Genomic DNA, 19,846 nt, shown 5'->3' with positions numbered 1-19,846 from the left:
GCACACAGCATAGCTCCCAGAGTAATCCGGACTGTGACTCTTTCAGGGGATCATACTCTGGCATCCTTGGGGATCAGAGCCTGAAACTCAGTGCCTATCTGCCCGCTGCTTCTGGCTGGCCTTCCCTCGGTACCGCACGCCTGGGGACGGTTAGGATCTGTGGGCTAGAGGGAACCACGGCAGTCTTGCCTGCTGTCTCACCAGCAGTGCTGACCTCCTGACCCCTGTACAAGTCAGTAGCAGTTACACCAGGGCTTTCTGCCCTCCTCGCCCACCTCCAGGGGTCAACAGTAGCATTCTCCATAGTCACATTCAGTGTGGTAAAGGAAAGTGGGCAGCCCCGTGAGCCAGGAGGTGAGACCAGAACAAGGCCCAGGTAATAAGGACCACCTAACAAAACAGAATGAGGACGCTTGATCTGAGTTCAGGAAAAGGTACCAAGAACGCCCAAATGCGAAAGGGTCCCAAGGTAGGTATGCGACTGCGGTCTTGACCTCTTCTGGTCATTGCTAGTTTGTCTGAACTGGGCTGGAGAGCCCTGTGAGCCACTCACAAGATCATTACTGTGAAGTCCTGTGAGCTGCTGGCAAGAAGAGGAAACACCCACTGCCCGACCTGTGCTCCCCCCTCTGCATGGGAGGCGAACCTTGGGTGATTCTTTACCGACTGAGATTCCACGGGCTCTCCTCCCGGTATCAGCACAGAATACCAGCTGCCCCAGTGATCTGGTGAGTACCCTGTGGGAATCCCTAGTGCTTTTAGCTCTCACCCGGCAAAAAGCCTGAAAACTCCTCCTCTTCAGCCAAAAGGAGGAAAGAGAAGAGGCCCATCTCAGACAGCTGTGCCACTCCCTAAGGACTAAGGTCTTTAGGAACTAACATGGCTAAGCTGTTCTGGCCTGGAGGCACTCCTGTCCAACCTCCTGTGGGACATTCTGACTGAGGAAGGACTGACTATTTCAAGCACAGGGCATTATGAATTCAAAGGGAACCCCCAACTGTATCAGATCCCATGCCTCTTTGGGTCTCTTAATGAATCCATTAATGGTTTGGTTGCTGGTTCCAAATTTCCCAAACCAGAAATCTTATTTGGGTCAAATCTTGGGGCATTTGTGTACCAACAAATCACTCCAACTGCCCCCTCGGTAACCAGTAACAAATCCAAAACAGAACACCTAAGGTATGGGGAACCAAACATCTGCCATATCGAAGGGTAGCCCATTAGGGTGTATCCTGCAGAACTGGAAGTTTTTCAGGTATCACCCCCTGACTGAAAACATTTAATCTTCCTACGTAATACAGCCTGCCTCCAATACCGGCTGAGAGATGGGTAAAGTTGGCCTATGGGTCTACTAATTACCAGCCAAGGCCCAAAAACCCACCAAGAAAAGTATTCTCTTTGAGGCAGGTCCCCAAAGGAGAAGAAGAACTCATCCAGGTATATGTCCCATTTACCACTTCTCATCTGTATAACTGCAAAAGTCACAGCATGGGGTTGATGGAAGATCAAGAGGAGCTCCTGAATCTGATTAGGGGAATCTTTCAGGCCCATGACCCCACCTGGGCTGACTTGCAGAGCCCCCTCAATGTACTCTTAATGGGGGAAGAAAAGGCCAAGGTCTTTTTAAAAGCCAGAGAGGAAGCAAACAAAGAGAACAGAAACAATGTAGTTTGTGTTACTTTCAGACCAGGGAATTAAGTGGTCCCAGATAACGAACCCACCTGGGACCACCGAGACAATGGAAAAGAAGGTGGAAGACAGAGACGGACTCATTATAAAAATATGGTCCTAAAGGGAATCCAGGTAGTAGGAAAGAAACCTGTCAATTGGAATAGATAAAGGAATTCAACCATGAGCCAACTGAAAACGCTTTAGCATTCCTAAAGCCTTAGGGAATACCTTGGAGTCTATACTACCACTGACCCTGAGTCATTGAAGGGGGATGTAATCCTGAGGTCGTATTTCATTTCCCAAAGTGTCCCTAGCAAGCATGAACTTCAGAAACTGGAAATAGAACCAGATACCCCTACCTCTTGCCTCGTTAAGGTTGCCCACTGGCTGTTTAAAAACTGAGATACAGAGGCGAAAAAGTCAGGATAAAAAGGCCTGGACGCAAGCCCGTTTACTGGCTATTGCCCTCCAATGTCAACTGGTCGGCAAGGGAATCTGGACTAACAGCCCACGGAGACTCGCAACTCTGTTGCAGGGCATTACTCCGTGGGTACATCACTTGAGAGTAAACAACCCAAGACAATGGACCCTTCTGACTCCTCTTCTGAACCTTTCTCCAACCTAAAACTCCTTTTCCGGAAAACGGCAAACAATAAGTAACCCTATATGGCTTGCTGAGCAGTAGAGATGTTAAGGTCTCTTAGCTGACCAGGGAAGGGTCTGTGTGCTGGCCAATACGCCATGTTGCTTTTACTTCAGTGCAAGTGGCCTGACTGAAGAAAGTGCAGACGGGCTACTGGAAACAGCAACTTGCCAAACAGAAGGCAGCCAGCCTCATCCGGCCGAACAAATGTGGAGCCGGGTAAAACAAGGCCTCCCCTGGGTCGCCGGTTTCTACTTTTCCTGGGCCCCCTAATAACCATTGTCCTCTTGCTGACACTTGGGCCATGTATCAAATTGTCTTGCGTCTTTTGTCTCCAAAAGGTTAGAATCTATAAAATTTCCAAGGGTGGTCGCTCAGGAACGCAAACAGCTAGGGCTAAGGCCTGGGGAAAATCAAAACTAACTAGAGGCAGCTGTGGGAAGCTCTGCTCCTCTCCCTGGGGTTATGACGGCCCCCCAAATCAGCAGGAAACAGTCACAGGAGACAGACCGTCGCCCCTCAGCGCCCCTCGAGAATGAGGAGCCGGCCGAAAGGCAGAGGAGGGAATTGTCACCAGCAAAGCTACTAACAATTCCTGGGAAACAGAAATAGAATCCGGGTAATACGATAAAGTCTGACCTTTTTTTTTTTTTTTTCTTTTCCTCTGTGCTTCGTCTTCTTTCTCTTGCTCATATGGTGCTACGTGCGGAGGCCTTGTACCCGGCACTTCAGACCAGATTCTGAGTGCAAGACGGCTGCACCGGACACCTCAGCTCGGTGGGCTGTGTGCAGAGACGCGGCGCCCGCACTGGGATCTGGAGCACGAGTAACACGTCTGCGCCTCCCGTGAGAACTCCGCCCCCTCCCCGCTGATCCCAGTAAAGCAGCCCCGCCCCTGGCCTGGCCTGGCCTGTCAGGGAGAGCACGTGCTCTAGAGCACAAGCACACACCTCTCCGCTCTTTGCTCAAAGAAGAAAGCTTTCCTTTGCTTCTGAACCGAACTCTGCCTCCTATTGGCTTGAAGGACAGACACTAGGCAGAAGGACCCTCGTTGGGGCCCGACTCTAAAGGGTCAGTAACATATGTGGTATATACACACAAGAGAATACTCTTCAACCTTAAAAAAAGAAGAAAATTCTGCCAAATGCAACAATATGGATGAGCATCATGGATATTATGCTAAGTGAAGTAAACCAGTTACAGAAAGAAATATTGCATGATTCCACTTGGACGAGTTATTTAAAATAGTCAAATTCACATAATTAAAGACTGGAATGGTGGTTGCCAGGGGCTGAGGGGAAGGGGAAATGAGGAGTTACCAATCAACAGACATAAAGTTTCAGTTAAGCAAGATGATAAGATCTAGGCTCTGCTGTACAACATTGTACCTATAATCAAAAAGTAATGTACACTTTAAAATGTTTTAAGACAGTAGATTTCACGTTAAGTGCTATTATTACACACACACACACACACACACACACACACACACACGACAGCCACAAGCCCTGGAGCACCACGAGGGGTGCACTGGACTCCCGGTATGTAGGGGGTATTCTAAGGTAAGGTGGCTCTTTCATTTCAGTATTCCTCTCATCCAGTAGACTCACCACACTGAGATGTCCCTACTGCTCAGCTGGCAACGGTGATATTTCCCAAACCTGTTCATGTAATTTGTCCCGGACCCTCCCCACTCCCACGCCCCCAAATTCCCCATCTTCTCTACTTCCTGTGCTTTCTCCACATAATGCTGAGCTCTGGACTCAGAATCCTGACAGCTATCCTACACTGGGGTCCCTGGACTGGCTTCGTATGTGACTCTCACGGACCCTGGATAATGCTGTCCTCTTGGATCCTCACTAGCTAAGATTTTCCTGTCTGGCCCTATTCCTTGACACCTGGTCATTCTGATCGAATCCTTGCTTCTCACATGAAGGAGAAATACCATGTTGACATATCAGAATTTTAAAGCATTCCAAGAAATATCCTGTTACTCAGGAAATCACTGTATAAATTCAGCTTAATATGAGTGAGGTTGTAATATAATTTTCGGCTAAACCTAATTAGAAAACAGGGAAATACAAAGTATTAGTGAGACAATATTTTCTCACTCTTAAGTTTGACTATACTTTAAAGGATTGGTAAATTAAAGTGTCTGTAAATGTGTAGGGTATTAAAATACATTAATTTGTGAGACAGAACTAGAAGAAAAATTTTGGAAATAAATTTGGGCTATGTTTATAAAAATATACAATCTTCTCCCCTTTAACCCAATTCACATTGTGCATTATCTTTCCTTTGAGAAAGCATGCACATGGGCCCTATAATGCATTTCCAAAATGTTGGCTTCAGTTCTATAAATCATATTAACAAATGGGAAACAACTTAGTTTCTAATTAGTAGGAGAATGGTTAAACTCATTATGACACATACTTGCTTTGGGTATAGTTACATAAGTGAGGTTACCTATATGTGTTATCATGGAAAGATCCACATTCATTTTATTAAGTGGCAAGGGCAAGTAGAAAAACATGTTACTTTTATCCACTAAATTAAAAATAGAATGTATTTTTATACTACATCTCTATATTGGAAATCCTAGAGTCATCTTTTAAATGAAACACACTAGACTCTCATTTGCGGTAACCTCTCAGTGAGGGCATGAATTTTGGAGAAATACTGTAAAGCAGAGAACTTTGATTTATGTATATTATTAAAACTCTTTTGCCACAAAAATATATGCATCAGTAGCTTTCTTATTAAGGTATTAAAATAGGCCAAACAAAGAAAGTAGCTAATAAGATAGCGTGTGTTAATAAGATAGAATGATTGCTGCATGATACAACACACAAAACCTGAATTTTGAATGGCTTAACACAAAGATATTTATTTTTGTGAAGAGGAAATCTGATATACATTGTCCTGGCCACACTACTATCAGGTGACCCATGGATCCAGGCTGTTCCATCTTCTAGTTCCACCATCACAACACAAACTCTCCGGGATGTTGCTGAATGAAAGAGAAAGCATAGAGGTGGCATACTGACTCTCATATTCTTTGGCCTGAAAGTGGCAAACTGCTTTTTCTCATATGTCAGCAGCAAGGGCTAGTCCAATGACACGTGATGGGGACAAAAACTACACATGCCATTAAATTATACTTTATTCTCATTTTCATCTTCCTACTTTAAGCCTGCATAAAGTACTTTGGTGACAGAGTCCGTTTTTTTTATCATCTGGGACACATTATGGAATAGTGGGAAGAGAAATGAATTATTGATAAAAGACAGAAGGTTTACCTCTGGCTGGCAGGAGTGGAACAGTGTGGGCTCTAGACCAGTTCAGATCAGGGGTTTAGTCCCAGTATAGTCACAAACTATTCTGTTAATTCAGGTACATCTCAAGCTCTATGAACCTCAGTTTCTTCATCTCTGCAGTTGGTCTAATAAACACTATGTCAAAAGTCTTTTGTAATGCACGTAATGTATGTAAAACGCCTGGCACAGTGCTTGGTATATCTTAAATCTTTATGAATAGGAATTATTACTCTGGTTATTTTGACCACAAACGGAACCACCTTTACCTATTTTTTTAATTAAAAAAGTAATCAAGGATGTATCAGAGTACATGAATTGCTGTAGGACGTGAAATATCAAATCAGATAAAAACTGTTACTTGGCAAATAAAAATTTCCCCTCAGAGTCTATTATATAATTTAGGTGTGGAGGTGTCATCCCAACTGGATGAAACTCAATGATCCTAGAATTTGTGTCAAGGACTAACTCCTTCCCTGCATGCCATGCAAACCACCATTTTCATTCATTTCACCCTTACCAAAAATCTAGCCCCAGATTAGATTTGCCAACATACATTCAAGATAACCTGATTAAAATGTTCTATGAATGTAGTGGACTCTGGCCCTCCAAGCCCTACATATACAGTGCCAGCCCAGTGTGTTCTGCACATATCATCTCAAGGGACTATCATACTTATTTCTCAAACACTCCTTGGAGATAATGTGCATAAAACATTTAGGTTGCAATGTGTTCAACTGTGCTGGGACAAAAGCACAGGACACCTTCCCTTCTTGCCTTTATTCATGACCTCAAAGTAACGGCTGGAAATTCTCACTCCAGGTCTTTATCTCTGAACGCTGAGTTACACCATCTGAGAATATGGCTCCTGCTCACCTCTCTCATAGTTGTATCTTCTCCACCACCCAGCTTAACAACAAATCACCTCATACAACTCCAGAGCAAATGAACAAACACTCCAATTAAAAATTGGGCAGAGGACCTGAATAGGCCTGAAGACATACACATGGCCAACAGGTACATGAAAAGATGCTGAACATCACTGATTATCAGGGAAATACAAATCAAAATCACAATCAGGTATCACCTCACACCTGTCAGAACGGCTAACATCAAAAAGACAAGGCGTAACAAGTGTTGGCAAAGATGTGGAGAAAAAGGAACCCTTGTGTACTGTTGTGGAAATATACTTTGGTGCAGCCATTATGGAAAACAGTATGAAGATTCCTGAGAAAAAAATAACAGTAGAACTAACATATGATCCAGCAATTCAACTTCTGGGCACCTATGTAAAGAAATGGAATCACTATCTTGAAGAGATGTCTGCATTCCCTTGTTCATCACATCATTATTCACAACAGGCAAATATGGAAGCGACCTAAGTGTCTGTCTGCAGATGAATGGATAAAGATGTGATATGTGTGTGTGTGTGTGTGTGTGTGTGTACAGACACATAGATGAGCAAATACTTACATGTGCACAATTCTTGGCTTTTGTGTCTCTGATATTCTTACTCTGCTACTCTTCCTGTGGAAATAAGTCTACAGTTTTATAAAAGAAGTTGAAAGAACTTGCACTGAGGGACTTCCCTTGTGGTCCAGTAGTTAAAACTCTGCACTCCCAATGTAGGGGGCCTGGGTTCGATCCCTGGTCAGGGAACTAGATCCCGTGTGCCGCAGCTAAGAGAGTCCACATGCCACAACTAAGACCTGGTGCAGCCAAATAAATAAATATTTAAAAAAAAAAAAAAAGAACTGCATTGAGTGCTATTTTACAGTCAGCTTTTTAGGATTACATTTGTGCTTTTCATGAAGGAGTCTTTCACTATACATATAGCAACTTATATTTCCTTTTGTCATGGAGACTTGTGATTTAAGTTAAAGCAGTCCCTGAGCCTGTCTGTGTTTTTGTTTGGATTAAGAGTTGGAGGTTTACGCAGAAAAGAAGACTTTTCTCTTCTTTGACAGGAGCGTTCATCAATTTATCTTGAGTGTCCTGTAGAGCAAATCCATTATAAAGATAATGCTAATGCTGGCATTTAGGGAGAAGTGATGATGTTCCAGGCAGAGTTCTAAGTGTTTACAGCTCAAGGAGGGGTGGATTTTAAAATCTTAATAAAATTACTGTGACATTATCATGATTGACTTTTGTAGCCATTATCTTGTCTAAATATTATTTTCTACCATGGATGTGTATGGTAAAAAACAAGTAAATTCATTATGTTACTGGATTCTCATATAGATTTATAAAGAATTTTAGGTAGGCAGGTGCAAGAATGGGAAACAGAGAGGATGACACTGGGAGGGTTGAGTAGTGGCCAGATGTGTGAGGAAAGTGTCAAAATGCTCATGTGAGCAGACTGTCTGATTAGATAATGACAGAACCGGAAGTGGGCACTTGATTGTTACTGAGATATGTGCTGTGATCTTCTGATTTCCTCCTGAATAATGAACACTTACACTTCTCAGCCCTCTCAAAGAAATTCTCTGAAACAAGACGTTGCTTTGCAACATGTGGCTAAGAGACATAGCTGATTTTAGCCTGTCATTAACATGGTTCTGGGGGCAGAAAAGCTGACACCTGAAGATTTTAGACATGATCAGTCTAAAAATACAGAATTCCTCAAAGGTTTCCCTCCATGGAAGTCATTTGGGTAATCTGAAGTTTTAATTTTATATCTGTGCTTTTATTACAGTACAAATATGCCAATGTAGCCGCAACATTATAAGCACGGGCATGCCACACTCACACACAGAGGTATTCATACACATACACACACACATCAGCTTCTTTCTTATGTCATACATATCAGGGATATATAGATATAGATATAGATGCTTGATTAATTACAAATTCAAAATCATGTTCATTCATTAACAAAATCAGTTTTAAAGGACATCAATTTGGGAGAAATCATTTTGACCAAGAGTTCAGTTGTTAGCACAGTACTGTGTATCGGCGATGAGATAAAGTATATTTTTATCCGTTCCCATCTAGATTTTAGCAGCACGCTATTTGTGGAAAAACGGGAATTATATAAATTAATATCAGTGTAATATTTACAATGAAATGCTTTGCATATTTCTTAAGTTTATAGTTCCTAATTTAAGACACTCCTTTTTGTTATTATCAGATATTTTATTTGTTTGTTATTTGGGAAGTTATAAAACGCAAAACACCACAATGGAAAGAATTCACTGTGAATGTCAAAACCCCTTCCAAACTGCTGAGGACTTAAGTTGTCTTGGTATAAACTCACTGAAATTAGCATTCTTCACTCTTAAGAGAAATATGTAATTTTCTTCATCTCTTTGAAAAGAAATTATGTGTATTTACAGCTCTATAAACTTATAAGCATCATCAGATAAAAATGAATAAATAATCATGGCAAATCAATTTTCCTTGAAATGTTGTTTGATCTGCACAAAGCAGACTACTTCAGATTTATAAATCTTGTCTTTCTGCTAATTGAGATTCAGCGTTCTGTCAATATTTAAAATTTTATAACTAATAGCCTTTTTTCTTCTAATTTTACTTCATCTGTTAAACATGAAAACTGAAATATTGATTTAAACAGGAAATGAACTTTTACTTAGGGCATCATGATTAATTAGTACGGCACATTCAATGTACATGTGCCTGTCTTGAGATTAACAACAACAAAAAAAAAATAGATTTGAGATGAAAAAACAATAAAATGCTTGAATATTATTTATGGACACAATGTAAAAAATAACTTATCTGTTCTTAATGAATTTGTCAAAATTCCTACAGTTTTACATGCTGAGGGAGAAGACAGATTATAAGTGAAAATATCAAATGTTAATACTATGAACTCTATTTCACTCAGCTTCAGAAATCAGATCCTCAGATCAATACTTTTGTTGAGACCTGGAAGTTACACATATATCTAATACTTAGTATTTGACATTTTCCATCCCTTCATTTGTATGCCCCACATACCTGGCTTGCCAAAGAAACCCAGGGCAGCTACTCACCTGTCTGCCCACTCTCTTTCTGAGAGCGTATTCTTGCTTAAATAAATCCTCATTTTACTTTCTTGACCTCCCTGTCTCGTTTCTGAATTCTTTCTGCGATGGGACAAGAACCTTACATTCACCAGGAGCATTTGTGCCCAGACAACTCAGGGGACAGACAAAGAACACAACTTAATATGATTTTCCAACCTTTCCTCTCATGGCCTCCTCCTTCCCACCTGCAGCCTCTCACCTGACCCTCCATCCCCAAACAGTCCCAAACAACCTTCCCTCTCTCCAGGTTTATTGTGATGGTTAAGTTCCTGAAATACATGTTTCCACTCTTTATAGTTTTTCCAGGATTGATATTGGCTAAGAGAGTCAGCAGAACACTTTGCTGAAAAACTATCACTACTCAACAAAACTTATGTTTACTAACATTTGCTAAAGTCCTTGGTATTGCATAAAATTATGTACTCGGTTAAACTTACCATCTGTATTTCATGGATTTCCAAAAGAACCATGGATCTCACACGCTCTGGCAATTGAACATGTTTAAAAGACTTAAGTGTCTTTTAAACATGTCTGCTTGGTGCAACTTAAGGAAATAAACGGTAAGCTGAGAGTTCCTTCTCTACCGTACACATAATACTCAGCATTAAGTCTGTTTGTTGTTTGAATCAAGGGACTGACATTGAATTCTAGCAACTGTTGAATCTATTACTTAATGTAAGATGAAAACAGAATTAATGTTGGAAAAAAGGCACTTGAGGAAATAAATCTGCTAACCAAACTTTTATGACTTCATAATCATCTATCTGCCCTGTTTTGCTGAGCAAATTCTCCACTAGTAGTGTTAAAAGGAAAAATCCCCACCTGTAGCAGCATTTGTCTAGGTGGTATAAAACTGAACATTGTGCTTCATCAAAAATGTTCTAACCAGCTGAAGCTGAAAAAATACCATTATCTTTTAATGACTCTTACTGGACCTAACGGAAGGGGCTTTTCTGTCTAACAAATAGCAGGATTTATTTTTTATCCAAAATACGTACAGACCTATGGACAATTCAAGTCCTCTCTAATGTGCTAGTTTTCAATCCTTAATTAGCATAATCACTAAGAAACCCCCTTTCTAGCTAAAAACCTCCAAATCACCTCCACCACCACCACCAGTACTTCATTAATTTACTTACTGGTAAGTATTATAACTGTCATATCTCATATCGCTGAGAGTCTTGGTTTATGTTTAACAAAGGTTTAGGTTTTAAAACCTTGCTTCTCAAAGTGTGGTCCATGGACCATAAGCATTGATCTCACCTGGGAACATGTTAGAATCCTCAGACCCTTCCCTCAAGAACTATTGAATCAGAACTTGCACATTAACAACATCCCCAGGGGATTTTTATGCAGAATTAAGTTACAGAGGGGCAGGTCTAGGGCAGGATTTATCAGGGGTGAATCCGTGGACAAGTAACATGAAAAGCACCTGAAGAGTACTGGCACAAAAACAAAAATATAGATCAATGGAACAGGATAGAAAACCCAGAGATAAACCCACGCACATATGGTCACCTTATCTTTGACAAAGGAGGCAAGAATATACAATGAAGAAAAGACAGCCTCTTCAATAAGTGGTGCTGGGAAAACTGGACAGCTACATGTAAAAGAATGAAATTAGAACACTTCCTAACACCATACACAAAAATAAACTCAAAATGGATTAAAGACCTAAATGTAAGGCCAGACACTATAAAACTATTAGAGGAAATCATAGGCAAAACACTCTATGCCATACATCACAGCAAGATCCTTTTTGACCCACCTCCTACAGAAATGGAAGTAAAAACAAAAATAAACAAATGGGACCTAATGAAACTTAAAAGCTTTTGCACAGCAAAGGAAACCATAAACAAGATGAAAAGACAGCCCTCAGAATGGGAGAAAATTTGTGCAAACGAAGCAACTGACAAAGGATTAATCTCCAAAACATATAAACAGCTCATGCAGCTCAATATCAAAAAAACAAACCACCCAATCCAAAAATGGGCAGAAGACCTAAATAGACATTTCTCCAAAGAAGATATACAGATTGCCAACAAACACATGAAAGGATGCTCAACATCACTAATTATTAGAGAAATGCAAATCAAAACCACAATGAGGTATCACCTCACACCAGTCAGAATGGCCATCATCAAAAAATCTACAAAGAATAAATGCTGGAGAGGGTGTGGAGAAAAGGGAACCCTCTTGCACTGTTGGCAGGAATGTAAATAGATATAGCCACTATGAAGGACAGTATAGAGGTTCCTTAAAAAACTAAAAATAGAACTACCATATGACCCAGCAATCCCACTACTGGGCATATACCCTGAGAAAACCATAATTCAAAAAGAGACATGGACCACAATGTTCATTGCAGCACTATTTACAATAGCCAGGACATGGAAGCAACCTAAGTGTCCATCCACAGATGAATGGATAAAGAAGATGTGGAACATATATACAATGCAATATTACTCGGCCATAAAAAGAAATGAAATTGAGTTATTTGTAGTGAGGCGGATGGACCTAGAGTCTGTCATACAGACTGAAGTAAGTCAGAAAGAGAAAAACAAACACCATATCCTAACACATATATATGGAATCTAAAAAACAAACAAAAAAATGGTTCTCATGAACCTAGGGGCAGGACAGGAATAGAGACGCAGACAGAGAAAATGGACTTGAGGACACGGGGAGGGGGAAGGGTAAGCTGGGACAAAGTGAGAGAGTGGCATGGACATATATACACTACCAAATGTAAAATAGCTAGCTAGTGGGAAGCAGCTGCATAGCACAGGGAGACCAGCTTGGTGCTTTGTGACCACCTAGAGGGGTGGCATGGGGGGGGGGGTGGGAGGGAGATGCAAGAGGGAGGAGATATGGGGATATATGTATACATATAGCTGATTCACTTTGTTATAAAGCAGAAACTAACACACCATTGTAAAGCAATTATACTCCAATAAAGATGTTAAAAAAGAAAAAAAAATAAAAAGCACCTAGAGAGCTTGTTTTAAATGCAGGGTCCTGGGACCAATGTCAGATTTATCTGATCAGAATCCTGTCAGGTAAAACTTTGGGAATCTGAACTTTAAACAAGCACCCCAGGTGATTATTATGTACATTGAAATGTGAGAACCACTGCTTTAGAAATTGCAGTCATCAAGGAGGTTTTTTTTAAAAATCAAGAGAAGCATTGGAGACTTTTTTTTTGCCTCATAATTTTATGAAATTTAAATGAGAATTCAGTGCCTGGTTTTAAATTTAAATTACTCTCTGGAGAGGAACACTTCCTTACATATTTGCCTAACTGTAACTTTACAGTGATATAGGTACCTCTGAAAATCTGTCATGTGTCTTGCATCATTCATAGATTGCCTTTTACTATGATTAATTTTATATATTGGACATTTTCTGGTATACACTATTGGTACACCTTACAAGTCAAATAGGAAAGCATTAGAAATATCAAGTTAAAACAAAAGGACAGAATCTGATGTTAGTTTTCAAGTGTCAGGATATACAAAAATATTGCAGTTGTGCAGGTGTGGTGTGCATGCACATGTGTGTGTTAAGAAGGGTAAAAAAATCTTTAATCTTAGTACTGGCTTGGTTTTTGATTCAATTTTTCTACATTCAGAAGTCATCATATTACTTATTCTAAATGTTTGCTAGTACAGCTATTAAAGAATACACAATATAGGGCTTCCCTGGTGGCGCAGTGGTTGAGAATCTGCCTGCTAATGCAGGGGACACGGGTTCGAGCCCTGGTCTGGGAAGATCCCACATGCCACGGAGCAGCTGGGCCCGTGAGCCACAATTGCTGAGCCTGCGCGTCTGGAGCCTGTGCCCCGTGACGGGAGGGGCCGCGATAGAGAAAGGCCCGCGCACCGCGATGAAGAGCGGTCCCCGCACCGCGATGAAGAGTGGCCCCCGCTTGCCGCAACTGGAGAAAGCCCTCGCACGAACCGAAGACCCAACACAGCCAAAAATAAATAAATAAATAAATAAATAAATAAGAAAATCCTTTAAAAAAAAAAGAATACACAATATAAACTGGTGATATGAGTAATTCAACATTTAAGTGACTTGGCATAGCATAGCATCATGTGTATATATGTTACTGCTTCTCCTTCCCCGTTTTCTTTTTTTTTTTTTTCTTTTTCTTTGAATACTGGCTTGAGGAATAGTGAAATGACTATGAGAAACTTGGCTGGAAAAAGCAACTTTCTCCACTTACCCTTAGATCTTTCTTCTAGCAGGAGTGAACAAGGCGAGGAGTGATTGAGGCACAGAGGTGGCTTTTGGCATCCTAAGCACAGGGGCAGCTTGTCTTTTGGAATCCTGGGTCAGGTAGATTATGGGTTTTCCCAGAACCTCCTCTTGAGGCTAGCTCGTTTTTTCTTAACTTTCTCTGATAAGGCTATTTTACGATATATCTTTTTTTTTTGCTATTTTTTTTTTAAAGAAGCTGATATGGCTTTTTAAAAAAATAATTAATTATTTTTTGCTGCATAGGGTCTTCATTGGTGTGAGCGGGGCCTACTCTTCGTCATGGTGCGCAGGCTTCTCATTGCGGTGACTTCACTTGTTGCGGAGCACGGGCTCTAGGCGCACGGGCTTCAGTAGTTGTGGCACGCGGGCTCAGTAGCTGTGGCTCACAGGCTCTAGAGCGCAGGCTCAGTAGTTGTGGTGTATGGGCTTAGTTGCTGCGCGGCATGTGGGATCTTCCCAGACCAGGGCTCGAACCCATGTCCCCTGCATTGGCAGGAGGATTCTTAACCACTGCGCCACCAGGGAAGTCCTGATGTCTATTTTTTTAAAAAATTTCTAGGTCCCGTTCTCCACCAATTGAATCAGACTTCCCAGAAGAGGGGCCCAGGAATCTGTGCTTTCTCTTCTTCTAACATAAGTTTTGCGTGGTAGAATGAGAAGACTTAGACTCCTTAAACTGTAATTTATTCTGACTATAATTAATTTTCATGAATGGTGGAAAAAAAGGGAAGAATTTTTTTGTGGTTGTGTGGATTTCTGTGAAGCAGAATTCTAAATAATTCTTGTTTCGTTTATTTCGGTGTCATTTTGGTGGAATCCTCAACGTTTGTATCTTTACTATAACAATTAACTAAACCTGGCCAGTTAGTTAACCACATGAACCACTGTAAATATTTGTATTTTATAAATTCTTAATTATCAGAGGGAATTCACTATAATTTGCGCTGAATAAATTTACTATAAATTTGCATATTGGTTTTAATTTATTCAAAATGGTTAATTTATATTATTCACATTTTTATTCAAATATATCTCTTTATGTGTTACTAGGTTCATGTGCATGGTAACTGAATAAATATGTACTTGACAGCATTAATATTTAAATTTCTTCCATCTAATTTGTGAAGTCAGTGTTTATAGATTTTTTTAAAGAGTCTGAATTCAGGATATAGAAGCAAAGTTTTTAAAACTTAGATTGCTTTATAATTCTAATATCTTTTAAACTACAGAAATCTATTGACAGTAAAGCAATAAAAAGTAGTGCTATGACAGTTAAGGAGTGTCAGGGCAAAAGAAAATAATGCAGATTTATATTAAAGAAATAGATTTATATATTGACCTTTACTGCTATACTGTTAGTTTACATTACACTTTTGTTTGCCTCTGTCTGTTGTGATCCTTTTAGGTGTAAAAAAGGTTCAGCAGGTAAAAATTGGGGCAATTTTGACAACATGGGTTGTGAAAGTTATCTGAAATCATTACAATGCTTGGGCCAATCTTGCTAAGATTGAAATAAATGTATTTTAATTTCCGAAAGTGAAGTGTACTCAAGCCAATATTTTTAAGAAAGTATAAAAATTATATATATTATGTTTGATTTCCTTATTGGTTGTTCTGTGAGAAAAGTTGTGAAAGAAGATGCCATTTGGTCTCACTGTATTTGTTTTATTAATGGTCATGTTATGCTTAACTTGGGCGTTCACAGCCTTGTTTTCTCACTCGGCTTTAATAATCAGTACGACATGAATTGATGAGCTGAGCTTTAATACTATACCACATTGCTGGGGAGGAGGAAATGTCCCCCTCTACCCCTCTTGAGCCCTTGTGACTGGACTATCTAATAATAAAATTAGCACAAGACAGATTAACAGGAGAAAAAAGAAACAAATTTTCATTTGTGCACATGGAGGTCTCATAGAAACAGGACCTAAGAAGTGGCCAAAGTAGGCAACTTTTATACTTTTTAGACAAAGCAACGATAAAGTTGTGAGGAATTTACAGGACAAAGAAACCCAAAGGACAAAGAAACTTAGGCTTTGGGTGCTTAATTAGTGAAGGATCTAAATAGAGTTTGGGCTTTGAGTAGTCAGTTAAAGAAGTAACAAGGTTTGTTTATACAGGATTCTTGGCCTGAATTCCCTGTCTCTGGTGATAAGGGTGTCCTTCTACCTCCAAATGCAGGGAGAGCACCTTTCACATGACAGATTCACCTCCTGCTTTCAGGGAGACAAAGAGGAGGGTCAAAGTGTCCCTCTCGCATTGGCTATTTCTTAAGTAACTTTAATTCAAAATGATTAATGTGCCCCTGAGGCAACATGTGGGGCAGCCTGCCTTCCGCCCCTATAATACCATACCAAACCATACCATACCATATCATACCAGGCAATTCTAGGCATATTATGTTAACTTATTTGTAGATATCAAATATTATTATTGCCAAACACTGGTAAACAGTTCTTCTAGAAATCTAACTTTTTAGTCCCTTGCATCTTCTTGATTAAACAGTTGCTTTGTCATGTAGATTTTTCCTGAGTTGTCTCAAAAGATTTTCTTTACTTTTTATTTTGAATAATTTATGATATCACTTATTAAACTAGAGGTGAACTTCAAAGCAACGCTGTAGGTATCTGTGAGCACAAGTAACAAAAAAATTGACTCAGTTTAATGAACAGCAAAATTGAGTCTACTTTCAAAATTTGGAATGCAATATAAGAATTCTGTCTCACAGACTGCAACATTTTTTTTTCTTTATATAATGTTCTGGAATGTGTTTGACTAGATCCAAAGTCCAAAGTAATTGAAACCATAGACAGTAAAGTTACAGGTAGAGGTATGTTTCTTTTTATGGCACTTGTGCCAAGTCAAAACCAAAATGGAGTATAAAAACATTTATAATGGGGCTTCCCTGGTGGCGCAGTGGTTGAGAATCTGCCTGCTAATGCAGGGGACACGGGTTCGAGCCCTGGTCTGGGAAGATCCCACATGCCACGGAGCAGCTGGGCCCGTGAGCCACAATTGCTGAGCCTGCGCGTCTGGAGCCTGTGCCCCGTGACGGGAGGGGCCGCGATAGAGAAAGGCCCGCGCACCGCGATGAAGAGTGGCCCCCGCTTGCCGCAACTGGAGAAAGCCCTCGCACGAACCGAAGACCCAACACAGCCAAAAATAAATAAATAAATAAATAAATAAATAAATAAATAAATAAGAAAATCCTTAAAAAAAAAAAAAAAAAAAAAAAACATTTATAATGTAATTTTGGCAGGAAAGGAAACCTTAGAAGTATTTATCTAAAATAATTACAAACTCAGCTTAAAGTACAAAACAGTTATGGCACTGCACAAAAACAGAAATATAGATCAATGCAACAGGACAGAAAGCCCAGAAATGAACCCATGCACATATGGTCAATTAATCTACAACAAAGGAGGCAAGAATATACAATGGGGGAAAGACAGCATCTTCAATAAATGGTGCTGGGAAAACTGGATAGCTACATGCAAAAGGATGAAACTGGACCACTTTCTCACACTATAGACAAATATAAGCTCAAAATGGATCAAAGACTTAAATGTAAGACCTGAAACCATAAAACTCCCAGAAGAAAACATAGGTAGTACACTCTTTGACATTGGTCTTAGCAATATATATTTTTTGATCTGTCTCCTCAAGCAAGGGAAACAATAGCAAAAATAAAGAAAAAGGACTACATCAAACTAAAAAGCTTTTTCACAGTGAAGGAAAACTATCAACAAAATGAAAAGGCAGCCTACTGAATGGGAGGAGACATTTGTCCATAATCTATTTGATAAGGGGTTAATATCCAAAATATACAAAGAACTCATACAACTCAACATTAAAAAAAAAAAAAAAAACAATTCAAAGATGGGCAGAGGGCCTGAACAGACATTTTTCTTAAGAAGACATACAGATGGCAAACAGACACAAGAAAAGATGCTCAATATCACTATTCATCAGGGAAATGCAATGCAAACCTACAATGATACACCAACTGACACCTGTCAGAATGGCTATCATCAAAAACACAACAAGTTGTAACAAGTGTTGCCGAAGATGTGGAGAAAAGGGCACCCTTGCACACTGTTGGTGGGACTGTAAATTAGCATGGCCATTATGGAAAACTTAATGGAAGTTCCTCAAAAAATTAAAACTAGAACTACCATATGATCCAGGAATTTCTCTTCTGGGTATTACTCAAAGAAAACCAAAACACAAACTCAGAAGGGTATACGCACTCCAGTGTTCACTGCAGCATTATTTACAATAGGCAAGATATGGAAGCAACCTAAGTGTCCATCAATAGATGGAGGGATAAAGAAGATGTGGTAATATGTACAACGGAATATTACTCAGTCATTAAAAAAATGATCTCTTGCCATTTGCAAAAACATGGATGGAGCCAAAGGGTATCATGCTAAATGAAATAAGTCAGAGAATACCATATGATATCACTTATATGTGGAATCTAAAACCAAAACAAACAAAACAAAATGAAAACAGACTCACAAATACAGATAACTAGTGGTTCCCAAGGTCGAGGGGTAAGGGGTTGGGTGAAATAGATGAAGGGGATTAAGAGGTACAAACTTCCAATTATAAAATAAATAAGCCATGGGGATGTGATATATAGCATAAGGAACATGTTCAACAATATTGTAATAGCTTTCTATGGGGATGGATGGTTACTAGACTTATTGTGGTGATTATTTTGTAATGTATATAAATGTTGAATCACTATGTAGTTCACCTGAAACTAACATACTATTGTATGTCAACTATATTTCAAGTAAAAAAAAAATTAAATGCGTATTTTTTCGGGACAAGTGTGAAAATGTAAAATCAAAATTTCACAATATTGTGCACTTGATCAAAATTACTAGACATGGAAAGAAGAAGAAATATATAACCAAAAATGAGGAGAAAATTAACCATCAAAACTGACCTGGAAATGACACAGTTGACAGAATGAGTAACTAAGTACATCAAAACAGTTATTATAACTATATTTCACATGTTCAAAAAACAAGAAGAAGGATTAACTGGTTAGAGACATAGAAGACATAAAAAGACCCTAAATGAACCTCAAGAGGTGAAAACTACAATGTCTGAGATAAAAATATGCATTGGATTGGAATACTGAAAGAATAAAAAAGATTAGTGAATCCATGTATGTGAAAAAATATCACAACATATTTTTACAGTATATCTATGTATGATAAAAACTAGAATCAGCTTTAAAATAACATATACTAGGTGTTAAATGTGTTCACCTTTGAGGAAGGGGCAGAATTTCTGAGTTATAAAGAGGGACAACTGTGATTTCTCAGTACTGCTAGAATTTCTTGCAATAACACATATGCAGTTATTGTAGTGATTAAAATATTTGAATAAGTCTAATGCCAGAAAGAGTAGCTGTGCTTTAGCCACAAAAAGTGACTGATAAATTATGTAACAGACCAAACCTGAAATATGAAAGCTTAATATAATAAAAGTTTATTTCTCCCTGTGAATTGGCAGACATCCTGTGCTAACAGGTAACAAAGGGGTTCAGTCTGCTTCCTTCTTGTGGGTCCATGAACAAACACACAATTTCCATGTTTACTGATGAGTGCAAGAAAAAACATGGAAGGTGGTAAACTGGACAGCAAATGCTTTGGTCTGGAAATGACAAATATTGCTTCTGCTCACAGATCAATGGCAACGGCTAGTCAAATGCTCTTTCTAACTACAAGTGCACTTGGGAACATAGTCTCCCCATGAGCCCAGGAAGGAGAGGAAGACAAGATGTGGATGAATACTTGCAGTTTTCCCCATAAGCTGTTACAAAGTTAGTGCTCAATACACCATGACTAGTAGAATTTTTATGACAATCATCCTCTCTATTTCCTGTTAGAGTTTCTGAGGAG

This window comes from Balaenoptera acutorostrata, chromosome X, assembly GCF_949987535.1.
Source record: "Balaenoptera acutorostrata chromosome X, mBalAcu1.1, whole genome shotgun sequence".
Classification (NCBI taxonomy): domain Eukaryota; kingdom Metazoa; phylum Chordata; class Mammalia; order Artiodactyla; family Balaenopteridae; genus Balaenoptera; species Balaenoptera acutorostrata.
Note: the sequence above shows the minus strand (reverse complement) of the source record.